The sequence below is a fragment of the Salvelinus fontinalis genome, unplaced genomic scaffold (assembly GCF_029448725.1).
Source record: "Salvelinus fontinalis isolate EN_2023a unplaced genomic scaffold, ASM2944872v1 scaffold_0344, whole genome shotgun sequence".
Classification (NCBI taxonomy): Eukaryota; Metazoa; Chordata; class Actinopteri; order Salmoniformes; family Salmonidae; genus Salvelinus; species Salvelinus fontinalis.
The window spans coordinates 21,082-34,698 of NW_026600553.1; positions in this window are offsets into that span (position 1 = coordinate 21,082).

The window sequence follows — 13,617 nt, forward strand, 5'->3', positions numbered from 1 at the left end:
TCAATGTTATTCTCTGAGGCTGACCGGAACATATTCCAGTCCGCGTGATCAAAACAATCTTGAAGCGTGGCTTCCGATTGGTCAGACCAGCTTTGACTGGTTCTCGCCACTGCTGCATTCTGTTTGAGTTTCTGCCTATAACACGGTAGGAGCAAGATGGTCGGAGTTGCCGAAGGGAGGGCGGGAGAGGGCTATGTATGCATTGCGGAAGTTAGAGTAGCAGTGGTCGAAGGTATTGACCCTGCTCATAGCGCAATCAATATGCTGGTTGAATTTAGGTAGCCTTGTTCTCAAATCTGCTTTGTTAACTTTTCACGCCTCTCAACCCCGGATCCGGGATCCGGGATCACCACCCCCCCCCCCCCCCCACACTGATTAGCATCACAAATAGTAGCATCTAAATATCATTAAATCACAAGTCCAAGACACCAAATGAAAGATACAGATCTTGTGAATAAAGCCACCATTTCAGATTTTTTAAATGTTTTACAGGGAAGACAAAATATGTAAATCTATTAGCTAACCACGTTAGCAAAAGACACCATTTTTCTTTGTCCACCATTTTTTCTCTCCACCAGTAGCTATCACCAATTCGGCCAAATAAAGATATTGATAGCCACTAACCAAGACAAAACCTCATCAGATGACAGTCTGATAACATATTTATTGTATAGGATAGGTTTTGTTAGAGAAATGTGCATATTTCAGGTAGAAATCATAGTTTACAATTGCACCCACCATCACAACTCGACTAGAATAAATACAGAGAGCAACGTGTATTACCTAATTACTAATCATAAAACATTTCTTAAAAATACACAGCTCACAGCAATGGAAAGACACAGATCTTGTGAATTCAGACAATATTTCAATTTCAAACAATAAATTGTTATATTAGCATACCACATATGCAAACGTTACCCGAGCATTGATTCAAGCCAAAGAGAGCGATATCGTTATCATCGCCAAAATATATAAATATTTTCACTAACCTTCTCAGAATTCTTCCGATGACACTCCTGTAACATCATATTACAACATACATATAGAGTTTGTTCGAAAATGTGCATATTTAGCCACAAAAAAACGTGGTTATACAATGAGAATACTAGCAAAACTGGCCTGAAAATGTCGGGCGCCATCTTTGACAGTGATCTTGTCTAATGAATAACTATTCATAAACTTGACTAAAAAAATATAAGTTAGACAGTTATCGAAAGACAAATTAGTTCTTAATGCAATCGCTGAATTACATTTCTAAAATTATCCTTACTGTGCAATACAGGGTTCGCCAAGCGAAGCTATACCAAAAAAAATGGCGGAATATGCGTTTAACATTTTTCTACAGAACAACGATTTATCATCTTAAATATTTCTTACTATGAGCTGATCTTCCATCAGAATCTTGGGCAATGTATCCTTTCTCCGGTCTAATCGTCTTTTGGTCGAAAGATGTCCTCTTGTCCATCGAAATGGGCACTGACGTTCGACCGGTACTGGAAACGTGCCCGGCGCTTCAAAGTGCATCACAAAGAAATGCCTCAAAATCGCACTAAACGGATATAAATTGCTATAAAACGGTTTAAATTAACTACCTTATGATGTTTTTAACACCTATGACGAGTAAAAACATGACCGGCGATATATAAGTGGCTAAACCAAAGATGGGAAAGAGAGCCAGTCCGACGTCCTTCATGCGTCAGGCACAGCAGGAAAAGAAAGCCACTTCCGCCTTGTGCTCTTTTATACAGGCCCTGATTGCGCAATCGACTCCATTCAAATTGTCACCTCTTACTGACATCTAGAGGAAGGCGTGGGTAGTGTTTGTATCCTCATAGCATTTACAGGGACTTTAAAACTGACCTGGGACCAGAGGCCAAGATTTCTGAAATCTCACTCCGTCAGGAAAAGTGCTGTAGAATGAGTTCTGTTCCACTCAGAGACATAATTCAAATGGCTATAGAAACTAGGGAGTGTTTTCTATCCAATAATAACAATAATATGCATATTGTACTAGCAAGAATTGAGTACTAGGCAGTTTAATCTGTAGACCAAATTATGCTAATGCGAAACAGCACCCCCTATAGTGGAAAGAAGTTTTAAAATACCCAGCTACAATAAATGCAGCCTCAGGATGAACGGTTTCCATTTAGTATAGAGTCCAGTGAAGTTCCTTGATGGCCGTCTTGGTGTTTGCTTGAGGGGGAATGTACATAGCTGTGACTATAACTGACGAGAATTCTCTTGGTAGGTAAAATGGCAGCCATTTGATTGTATGGAATCCTAGGTCGAGTGAGCAGAAGGACTTGAGTTCCTGTATGTTGTTCTGATTACACCATGAGTCGTTAATCATGAAGCATACACCCCCGCCCTTCCTCTTCCCATAGAGGTGTTTATCTCTGTCGGCCCGATGCTTGGAGATGTCACGTTCTGACCATAGTTCTTTTGTATTTTCTTTGATTTAGTGTGGTCAGGGCGTGAGTTGGGTGGGTATAGTCTAGTTTTTCTGTTTCTATGTGGGGTTTCTTGTTTGGCCTGATATGGTTCTCAATCAGAGGCAGGTGTTAGTCATTGTCTCTGATTGAGAACCGTATTTAGGTAGCCTGTTTTCTGTTGGGTTTTGTGGGTGGTTGTCTTCAGTCGTTGTGTGTCTGCACCAGATAGAGCTGTTTCGGTTTTCACTTTGTTGTTTTTGTACTTTGAGTTGTTCACTTCATTAAATAAGATGAACAATTACCACGCTGCGCATTGGTCCTCTGATCCTTCAAACTTCTCCTCCTCAGACGAGGAGGAAGACGACAACCGTTACAGGAGAAGCCCGGTGGCTGAACTGATTCCGACGACATATACCGATAGAGCCATGTTTCCGTGAAACAGAGAATGTTACAATCTCTGATGTCTCTCTGGAAGGGAACCCTTGCTCGAATTTCGTTGACATTGATGTCAAGAGACTGGACATTGGCTAGTAGTATACTCGGGAGCGGTGGGCGACGTCCACGTCTACTGAGCCTGACCAGGTGGCCTCTTTGCTGTTTTTGGGTCGGCTACTGGAATTAGATCCATTGTCCTGGGTGGTGGTCCGAACAGACATTCCGCTTCGGCAAAGTTGAATTCTTGGTCGTAGTTTTGATACGTTGACGTTGCTCTTATATCCAATAGTTCTTCCCGGCTGAATGTAATGAGACTATAGATTTCCTGGTGTAACAATAGAAGAAATAATACATTACAAAACAATACTGCATAGTTTCCTAAGAACTCGAAGCGAGGCGACCATCTCCATCGGCGTCATCTTCACAGGTGCGCCTTGTTCATTTGTGGAATTACTGTACTCCTTATTGCGTTTGAGCCAATCTGTTGTTTTGTGACATAGTAGGGGTGGTATACAGAAGATAGCCCTATTTGTTAAAAGACCCAAGTTTATATTGTGGCAAGAACAGCACAAATTAGCAAAGTGAAATGACAGCCAATCATTAATTTAAGACACGAAGGTCAGTCAATGTGGAAAATTTCAAGAACTTTGAAAGTTTCTTCAAGTGCAGTTTCAAAAATGAAGCGCAATGATGAACCATGCTCTCATGAGCATTGCAACAGGAAAGGAAGACCGAGAGTTACATTCGATCAATCAATCAAATGTATTTATAAAGCCCTTTTTACATCAGCAAATGTCACAAAGTGCTATACAGAAACCAAGACTAAAACCCCAAACAGCAAGCAATTTAGATGTAGAAGCACGGGGGCTAGGAAAAACTCCATAGAATGGCAGGAACCTAGGAGAGACCTAGAGAGGAACCATGCTCTGAGGGGTGGCAGGTCCTCTTCTGAACAGTTGAAACTGGAGCAGCAGCACGACCATATGGACTGGGGACAGCAAGGAGTAGGAGTCGTCAGGCCAGGTAGTGCTGAGGCATGGTCCTCAGTCTCACGTCCTCGAGAGAAGGGAAAGAGAAAGGAAGAGAGAATTAGAGGGAGCATACTTAAATTCATTTACATTTACATTTAAGTCATTTAGCAGACGCTCTTATCCAGAACGACTTAAAAATTGGTGCATTCACCTTATGATATCCAGTGGAACAACCACTTTACAATAGTGCATCTAACTCTTTTAAGGGGGGGGGGGGTTAGAAGGATTACTTTATCCTATCCTAGGTATTCCTTAAAGAGGTGGGGTTTCAGGTGTCTCCGGAAGGTGGTGATTGACTCCGCTGACCTGGCGTTGTGAGGGAGTTTGTTCCACCATTGGGGTGCCAGAGCAGCGAACAGTTTTGACTGGGCTGAGCGGCAACTGTACTTCCTCAGAGGTAGGGAGGCGAGCAGGCCAGAGGTGGATGAACGCAGTGCCCTTGTTTGGGTGTAGGGCCTGATCAGAGCCTGAAGGTACGGAGGTGCCGTTCCCCTCACAGCTCCGTAGGCAAGCACCATGGTCTTGTAGCGGATGCGAGCTTCAACTGGAAGCCAGTGGAGAGAGCGGAGGAGCGGGGTGACGTGAGAGAACTTGGGAAAGTTGAACACCAGACGGGCTGCGGCGTTCTGGATGAGTTGTAGGGGTTTAATGGCACAGGCAGGGAGCCCAGCCAACAGCGAGTTGCAGTAATCCAGACGGGAGATGACAAGTGCCTGGATTAGGACCTGCGCCGCTTCCTGCGTGAGGCAGGGTCGTACTCTGCGAATGTTGTAGAGCATGAACCTACAGGAACGGGTCACCGCCTTGATGTTAGTTGAGAACGACAGGGTGTTGTCCAGGATCACGCCAAGGTTCTTAGCACTCTGGGAGGAGGACACAATGGAGTTGTCAACCGTGATGGCGAGATCATGGAACGGGCAGTCCTTCCCCGGGAGGAAGAGCAGCTCCGTCTTGCCGAGGTTCAGCTTGAGGTGGTGATCCGTCATCCACACTGATATGTCTGCCAGACATGCAGAGATGCGATTCACCACCTGGTTATCAGAGGGGGGAAAGAAGAAGATTAATTGTGTGTCGTCTGCATAGCAATGATAGGAGAGACCATGTGAGGATATGACAGAGCCAAGTGACTTGGTGTATAGCGAGAATAGGAGAGGGCCTAGAACAGAGCCCTGGGGGACACCAGTGGTGAGAGCACGTGGTGCGGAGACAGATTCTCGCCACGCCACCTGGTAGGAGCGACCTGTCAGGTAGGACACAATCCAAGCGTGGGCCGCGCCGGAGATGCCCAGCTCGGAGAGGGTGGAGAGGAGGATCTGATGGTTCACAGTATCAAAGGCAGCCGATAGGTCTAGAAGGATGAGAGCAGAGGAGAGAGAGTTAGCTTTAGCAGTGCGGAGCGCCTCCGTGACACAGAGAAGAGCAGTCTCAGTTGAATGACTAGTCTTGAAACCTGACTGATTTGGATCAAGAAGGTCATTCTGAGAGAGATAGCAGGAGAGCTGGCCAAGGACGGCACGTTCAAGAGTTTTGGAGAGAAAAGAAAGAAGGGATACTGGTCTGTAGTTGTTGACATCGGAGGGATCGAATGTAGGTTTTTTCAGAAGGGGTGCAACTCTCGCTCTCTTGAAGACGGAAGGGACGTAGCCAGCGGTCAAGGATGAGTTGATGAGCGAGATGAGGTAAGGGAGAAGGTCTCCGGAAATGGTCTGGAGAAGAGAGGAGGGGATAGGGTCAAGCGGGCAGGTTGTTGGGCGGCCGGCCGTCACAAGACGCGAGATTTCATCTGGAGAGAGAGGGGAGAAAGAGGTCAAAGCACAGGGTAGGGCAGCGTGAGCAGAACCAGCGGTGTCGTTTGACTTAGCAAACGAGGATCGGATGTCGTTGACCTTCTTTTCAAAATGGTTGACGAAGTCATCAGCAGAGAGGGAGGAGGGGGGAGGAGGGGGAGGAGGATTCAGGAGGGAGGAGAAGGTGGCAAAGAGCTTCCTAGGGTTAGAGGCAGATGCTTGGAATTTAGAGTGGTAGAAATTGGCTTTAGCAGCAGAGACAGAAGAGGAGAATGTAGAGAGGAGGGAGTGAAAGGATGCCAGGTCCGCAGGGAGGCGAGTTTTCCTCCATTTCCGCTCGGCTGCCCGGAGCCCTGTTCTGTGAGCTCGCAATGAGTCGTCGAGCCACGGAGCAGGAGGGGAGGACCGAGCCGGCCTGGAGGATAGGGGACATAGAGAGTCAAAGGATGCAGAAAGGGAGGAGAGAAGGGTTGAGGAGGCAGAATCAGGAGATAGGTTGGAGAAGGTTTGAGCAGAGGGAAGAGATGATAGGATGGAAGAGGAGAGAGTAGCGGGGGAGAAAGAGCGAAGGTTGGGACGGCGCGATACCATCCGAGTAGGGGCAGTGTGGGAAGTGTTGGATGAGAGCGAGAGGGAAAAGGATACAAGGTAGTGGTCGGTGACTTGGAGGGGAGTTGCAATGAGATTAGTGGAAGAACAGCATCTAGTAAAGATGAGGTCAAGCGTATTGCCTGCCTTGTGAGTAGGGGGGGAAGGTGAGAGGGTGAGGTCAAAAGAGGAGAGGAGTGGAAAGAAGGAGGCAGAGAGGAATGAGTCAAAGGTAGACGTGGGGAGGTTAAAGTCACCCAGAACTGTGAGAGGTGAGCCATCCTCAGGAAAGGAACTTATCAGGGCGTCAAGCTCATTGATGAACTCTCCAAGGGAACCTGGAGGGCGATAAATGATAAGGATGTTAAGCTTGAAAGGGCTGGTAACTGTGACAGCATGGAATTCAAAGGAGGCGATAGACAGATGGGTCAGGGGAGAAAGAGAGAATGTCCACTTGGGAGAGATGAGGATCCCAGTGCCACCACCCCGCTGACCAGAAGCTCTCGGGGTGTGCGAGAACACGTGGGCAGACGAGGAGAGAGCAGTAGGAGTAGCAGTGTTATCAGTGGTTATCCATGTTTCCGTCAGTGCCAAGAAGTCGAGGGACTGGAGGGAAGCATAGGCTGAGATGAACTCTGCCTTGTTGGCCGCAGATCGGCAGTTCCAGAGGCTGCCTGAGACCTGGAACTCCACGTGGGTCGTGCGCGCTGGGACCACCAGGTTAGAGTAGCAGCGGCCACGCGGTGTGAAGCGTTTGTATGGTCTGTGCAGAGAGGAGAGAACAGGGATAGACAGACACATAGTTGACAGGCTACAGAAGAGGCTACGCTAATGCAAAGGAGATTGGAATGACAAGTGGACTACACGTCTCGAATGTTCAGAAAGTTAAGCTTACGTTGCAAAAAATCTTATTGACTAAAATGATATAGTACTGCTGGCTGGTGAAATAGGCTAGCTAGCAGTGGCTGCGTTGTTGACTTTGTTTGAAAGTGTAGCTGGCTAGGTAACCTCTAACTGGCTAGGTAACCTCGACAATTACTCTAGACTACACAATTATCTTGGATACAAAGATGGCTATGTAGCCAGCTAAGATCAAACAAATCAAACTGTTGTACTGTAATGAAATGAAATGTTATACTACCTGTGGAGCAAAGCGGAATGCAACTACTCGCTCCAACCCGGAAGTGCGTATCGTAGAGGGAGAGGCAATAGAAGTGTTGTTTCTTGTATTATTGTCTTTTGTGTCTTTAGAGGACTGCTTCACCTTAATGTCCCTTTTCCCCCCTTTCCCTTTTCTTCTGTCCTTATTTTGTCCCACTTTGTCCCTTCTTTGTCCCTACTTCTCTTCTGCCAACTAGACACTCCTTGTTAGCTAGCTAGCTTCTTCCAGGAATGTCCCTAGCAACTGCCTAGCAACAGGTAAACAACTTAGCTAGCTAAGAAAACGGTATAATTTTATGAAAAAATTGTTACTTTTTCAAAAGCCTTTCTTCTTTGTTTGCTGCTTGTTTGGTCTCCTATTCAGTTTGCAGTTTTCTTTAGATTTTTTTCGATGTACTTTACTCTAAAAAAACATTTAAATTTCAATATTTGTAGGAGTTCATTTTTTCAGCTGCTGCTGCTTAATTTGGAACTCCGGAACTCCGTAAAATTCACACAGGACACCTGATAAGACAGGAGAAATACTCCAGATATAACAGACTGACCCTAGCCCTCCGACACAAACTACTGCAGCATAATTACTGGAGGCTGAGACAGGAGGGGTCGGGAGACACAGTCCGACTATACCCCCGGACAGGGCCAACCAGGCAGTATATAACCCCACCCAATTTGCCAAAGCACAGCCTCCAAACCACTAGAGGGATATATTCAACCACCAACTTACTACCCTGAGACAATGCCGAGTATAGCCCACGCATATCTCCACCACGGGCCGAACCCGAGGGGGGCGCCAACCCAGACAGGAAGATTACTTCAGAGACTAAATCCACTCAAGTGATTCACCCCTCCTATGGACGGCATGGAAGAGCACCAGTTAGCAAGTGACTCAACCCCCATAATAGGGTTAGAGGCAGAGATTCCCAGTGGAGAGAGGGGAACCAGCCAAGCAGAGACAGCAAGGGTGGTTCATCGCTCCAGTGCCTTACTGTCAGCTTCACACCCCTCGGCCAGACTACACCCAATCATTGGACCTAGTGAAAAGATGAGTCGTCAATAAAGACTTAAAGGTCAAGACCGAGTCTGCGCCTGTCACATGGATAGGCACACCATTCCATAAAAATTGAGCTATATAGGAGAATGCCCTGCCTCCAGCTGTTTGCTTAGTAAATCTAGGGACAATAAGGAGGCCTGCGTCTTGTGACCGTATTGTACGTGTAGGTATGTACGGCAGGACCAAATCGGAAAGAGAGAGGAATAAGCCCATGTAATGCTTTGTAGGTTAGCAGTAAAACGGTACAGTTTTATTTGAGATGACACTACAACCATCATGATTAATTGTCAGATCCAACAGAAGATCTCTTTGTTTCTAGGGACCTACAACTAGCATCTATGTTTTACAATGTGTATCGTCCGCCAAGCAGTGAAAGTTAACATTATGTTTCCGAATGACATCACCAAGAGGTAATATATTATATATATATATATATATATATAAATGAAAACAATAGAGGTCCTAAAACGGGAACTTGAGGAACACCAAAATATACAGTTGATTTGTCAGAGGACAAACCATCCACAGAGACGAACTGATATCTTTCCTACAGATAAGATATAAACCAGGACAGAACTTGTCCGTGTAGATCAATTTGGGTTTCCAATCTCTACAAAAGAATGTTGTGATCTATGGAGCAAAGCAGCACTAAGGTGTAGGTGTAACCGATGTGAAATGGCTAGCTAGTGAGCGGTGGTGTGCGCTAATAGCGTTTCATTCGGTGACGTCACTCGCTTTGAGACCTTGAAGTAGTGGTTCCCCTTGCTCTGCAAGGGCCGCAGCTTTTGTGGAGCGATGGGTAACGATGCTTCGTGGGTGACTGTTGTTGATGTGTGCAGATGGTCCCTGGTTCCTTCAAGTGGACGGACTAAAGTTAAACTGTTACATTGATGCTGTTGACCCGGATCACTGGTTGCTGCGGAAAAGGAGGAGGTCGAATGCGGGGTGAGTGTAACCGATGTGAAATGGCTAGCTAGTTAGCGGTGGTGCGCGCTAATAGCGTTTCAATCGGTGATGTCACTCGCTTTGAGACCTTGAAGTAGTGGTTCCCCTTGCTCTGCAAGGGCCGCGGCTTTTGTGGAGCGATGGGTAACGATGCTTCGTGGGTGACTGTTGTTGATGTGTGCAGAGGGTTCCTGGTTCGCGCCCGGGGCGAGGGGACGGACTAAAGTTAAACTGTTACATAGGAACACGAGGACAGAGGAAGAACCATGGTCTGACACCATTAAAAGGTAATTTACCACCTCCACGAGTGCAGTCTCAGTGAGTTGGACCACAGAGTTCACCTTTTCTTAATAGGGGGTGCTGTTTGCACTTTGTAAAAATGTTGTTCCCAAATTAACCTGTTGAGGCTGGGGGCGCTGTTGTCACTATTTATGCTAATCGTGTAATTTTTGAAACGGCTTCCCACAAAATTCTTGATCGTACAATATGCATATTATTATTATTATTGGATAGAAAACAGTCTATAGTTTCTATAGGAGTTGAAATTTTGTCTCTAAGTGGAACAGAACCCATTCTACAGCAATTTCCCTGACATGGAGTCAGATTTCAGAAATGTTGGCCCCTGATCTGGAGTCAGTTAAAAGGGCACTGTTATTGCTATGAGTATACGGACACTGCTTACGTCTTCCCCTGGATGCCTTTACGTGATGACGATTTGAATGGGGTCGATTGCGCGTTCACAGGCACTATAAATTAAAAAACCCTGTAGCTAGCAAGTCTTTTCTTGGTGCGTCATGCGCGTGGAGGACACCGACCCGCACCTGTTCCAAGCATTAGTGTTGGGAGTAATCTTTCTCCGGTCATGTTAAGACTCGTTATAGGAGTTAAAAACATCATAAGGTAGTTAATTTAAAGCGTTTTATAGCAATTTATATCCGTTTAGTGCGATTTTGGGACATTTATTTCTGAAACGCTGTGAATAGCTGGGCACGCTTCCAGTTCATCCCGAACGCAGTTGGCATTTCCACATGGCAAGAGGACAGCTTTCCACCAAAAGACGATTAGACCCAAGAAAGGATCCTTTGCCCAAGATACTGATGGAAGAACAGCTCAAAGTAGGAACAATTTATTATAATAAATCGTGTTTCTGTCGAAAAATGTTAGTGGCTTAGGACGCCATGTTTTTTGACGTAGCTTCGCTTGGCGCAAACTGTATTGAAAAGTAAGGATAATTTAAAAAATGTAATTCCGCGATTGTATTAAGAATTAAATTGTCTATCAATCCCTGTCCACCCTATATTTTTTAGTCACGTTTATGAGTATTTATGTATAAGAGTAGATCACTGTCTAATATGGCGCACGGACATTTTCTCACCAGCTGGGCTACATTTCACATTGTCTAACCATGATTTTGGTGGCTAAATATGCACATTTACGAACAAACTGTATATGCATGTTGTAATGTGATGTTACAGGGGTGTCATCTGAAGAATTCTGAGAAGGTTAGTGAAAAAAATAATATATTTTGGCAATGTTGACGTTATCGCTCACTTTGGCTAGAATCAATGCTGGGCTGCTATGTGCTATGTGCTATGCTAATATAACGATTTATTGTGTTTTCGCTGTAAGACACTTAGAAAATCTGAAATATTGTCTGTATTCACAGGATCTGTGTCTTTCGATTAGTGTATGCTGTGTATTTTTACAAAATGTTTGATGATTAGTAAGTAGGTAAACACGTTGCTCTATGTAGTTATTCTAGTCCATTTGTGACGGTGGGTGCAATTGTAACCTATGCCATCTACCTGAAATATACAAATTTTTCTAACAAAACCTATCCCATACCATAAATATGTTATCAGACTGTCATCTGATGAGTTTTTTTCTTGGTTAGGGGCTATAAATATCTTAGTTTAGCCGAATTGGTGATAGCTACTGGTGTTGGTGGACAAATAAAAGATGGTGGATTATGCTAATGTGTTTTTAGGTAATAGATGTACATCTTTACATATTGTGTCTTCCCTGTAAAACATTTTAAAAATCTGACATGTTGGCTGGATTCACAAGATCTGTGTCTTTCATTAGCTGTATTGGACTTTAATGTGTGAAAGTTAAATATTAAAAAAAAAAAATTTTTTTGAATTTCGCGGCTCTGCCTTTTCAGTGGGGGGGGGGGGGGGAGGGCCGCTAGCGGCAACCTCATCCTAGACAGGTTAAACTGCCTCGTACTCAATTCTTGCTCGTACAATATGCATATTATTATTACTATTGGATAGAAAACACTCTCTAGTTTCTAAAACCGTTTGAATTATATCTGTGAGTAAAACAGAACTCGAGTTGGAGCAATATTCCTATGAGGAAGTGAGAAATCTGAAATCTTCAGGCTGTTCTGAGGTCAGTTTATTAATTTGCATGTCTTCTATTGGTTGAGATGCACTGCATACGCCTTCCCCTGGATGTCAGCAAATAGTGAGAATTGGAATGGAGTTGCTAGGCAGATCTGAGGCCTTATAAATGGGCTGGCAACGTGGGGCCCTCTCTTTCCTTCCTTCGCCATGACGCAAGACAGACCTCAGGATGGCGTTCTAGAAAGCTCCCGTTATAGCCCTTAGATATATCCGGCTCAGATTTTATTCGATATAGGTGTTAAAGACATCATAATGTTGTTATTTTAAACCGAGTTATATCAGTTTATATCTGTATATTGCGATTTTCGGGTATTTATTTGTGCTGCGTTCTAGTGTGTTGGGCACTTCTGGGCCACATGGCTAATGTTTACTGCTAATTCCAAAGTTGAAGGCGACAATTTACAACCGAGCAACGATTCTTTTGGACAAAGGACAACTTGCCCAAGATTCTGATGGGAGCTCATCAAAAAGTAAGAACTATTTATGATGTTCATTCGTTGTTCTGTTGAAAAATGTAAAACTCATATTCCTCCATTAATTTCGGTGCGGTCTCGCTTTAACCTGTCTAGGATCAGCGTGCCGCTAGCGGCACTCCCCCCCCCCCCCCACTGAAAAACCAGTGCCGCGAAATTCAAAAAAAATATTTTTTTAAAATATTTAACTTTCACACATTAAAGTCCAATACAGCTAATGAAAGACACAGATCTTATGAATCCAGTCAACATTTCCGATTTTTAAAATGTTTTACAGGGAAGACACAATATGTAAAGATGTACATCTATTACCTAAAAACACATTAGCATATTCCACCATCTTTTATTTGTCCACCAACACCAGTAGCCATCACCAATTCGGCTAAACTAAGATATTTATAGCCTCTAACCAACAAAAAAACTCATTAGATGACAGTCTGATAACATATTTATGGTATGGGATAGGTTTTGTTAGAAAAAAGTGCATATTTCAGGTAGATGGCATAGTTTACAATTGCACCCACCATCACAAATGGACTAGAATAATTACAATGAGCAACGTGTTTACCTAACTACTAATCATCAAACATTTCGTAAAAATACACAGCATACACGAATCGAAAGACACAGATCCTGTGAATACAGACAATATTTCAGATTTTCTAAGTGTCTTACAGCGAAAACACAATAAATCGTTATATTAGCTTAGCACATAGCAATTAGCAGCCCAGCATTGATTCTAGCCAAAGTGAGCGATAAAAGTCAACATCGCCAAAAGATATTAATTTTTTCACTAACCTTCTCAGAATTCTTCCGATGACACTCCTGTAACATCACATTACAACATGCATATACAGTTTGATCGAAAATGTTTATATTTAGCCACCAAAATCATGGTTAGACAATGTGAAATGTAGACAAGCTGGTAAAGAAAACGTCCTTGCGCCACTTAGACAGTGATCTACTCTTATACATAAATACTCATAAACGTGACTAAAAAATATAGGGTGGACAGGGATTGATAGACAATTTAATTCTTAATACAATTGCGTTATTACATTTTTTAATTTATCCTTACTTTTCAATACAGTTTGCGCCAAGCGAAGCTACGTCAAAAAACATGGCGTCCTAAGCCACTAAAATGTTTCGACAGAAACACGATTTATCATAATAAAAATGTCCTACCTTGAGCTGTTCTTCCATCAGTATCTTGGGCAAAGGATCCTTTCTTGGGAGAAATCGTCTTTTGGTGGAAAGCTGTCCTCTTGCCATGTGGAAATGTCAACTACGTTCGGGATGAACT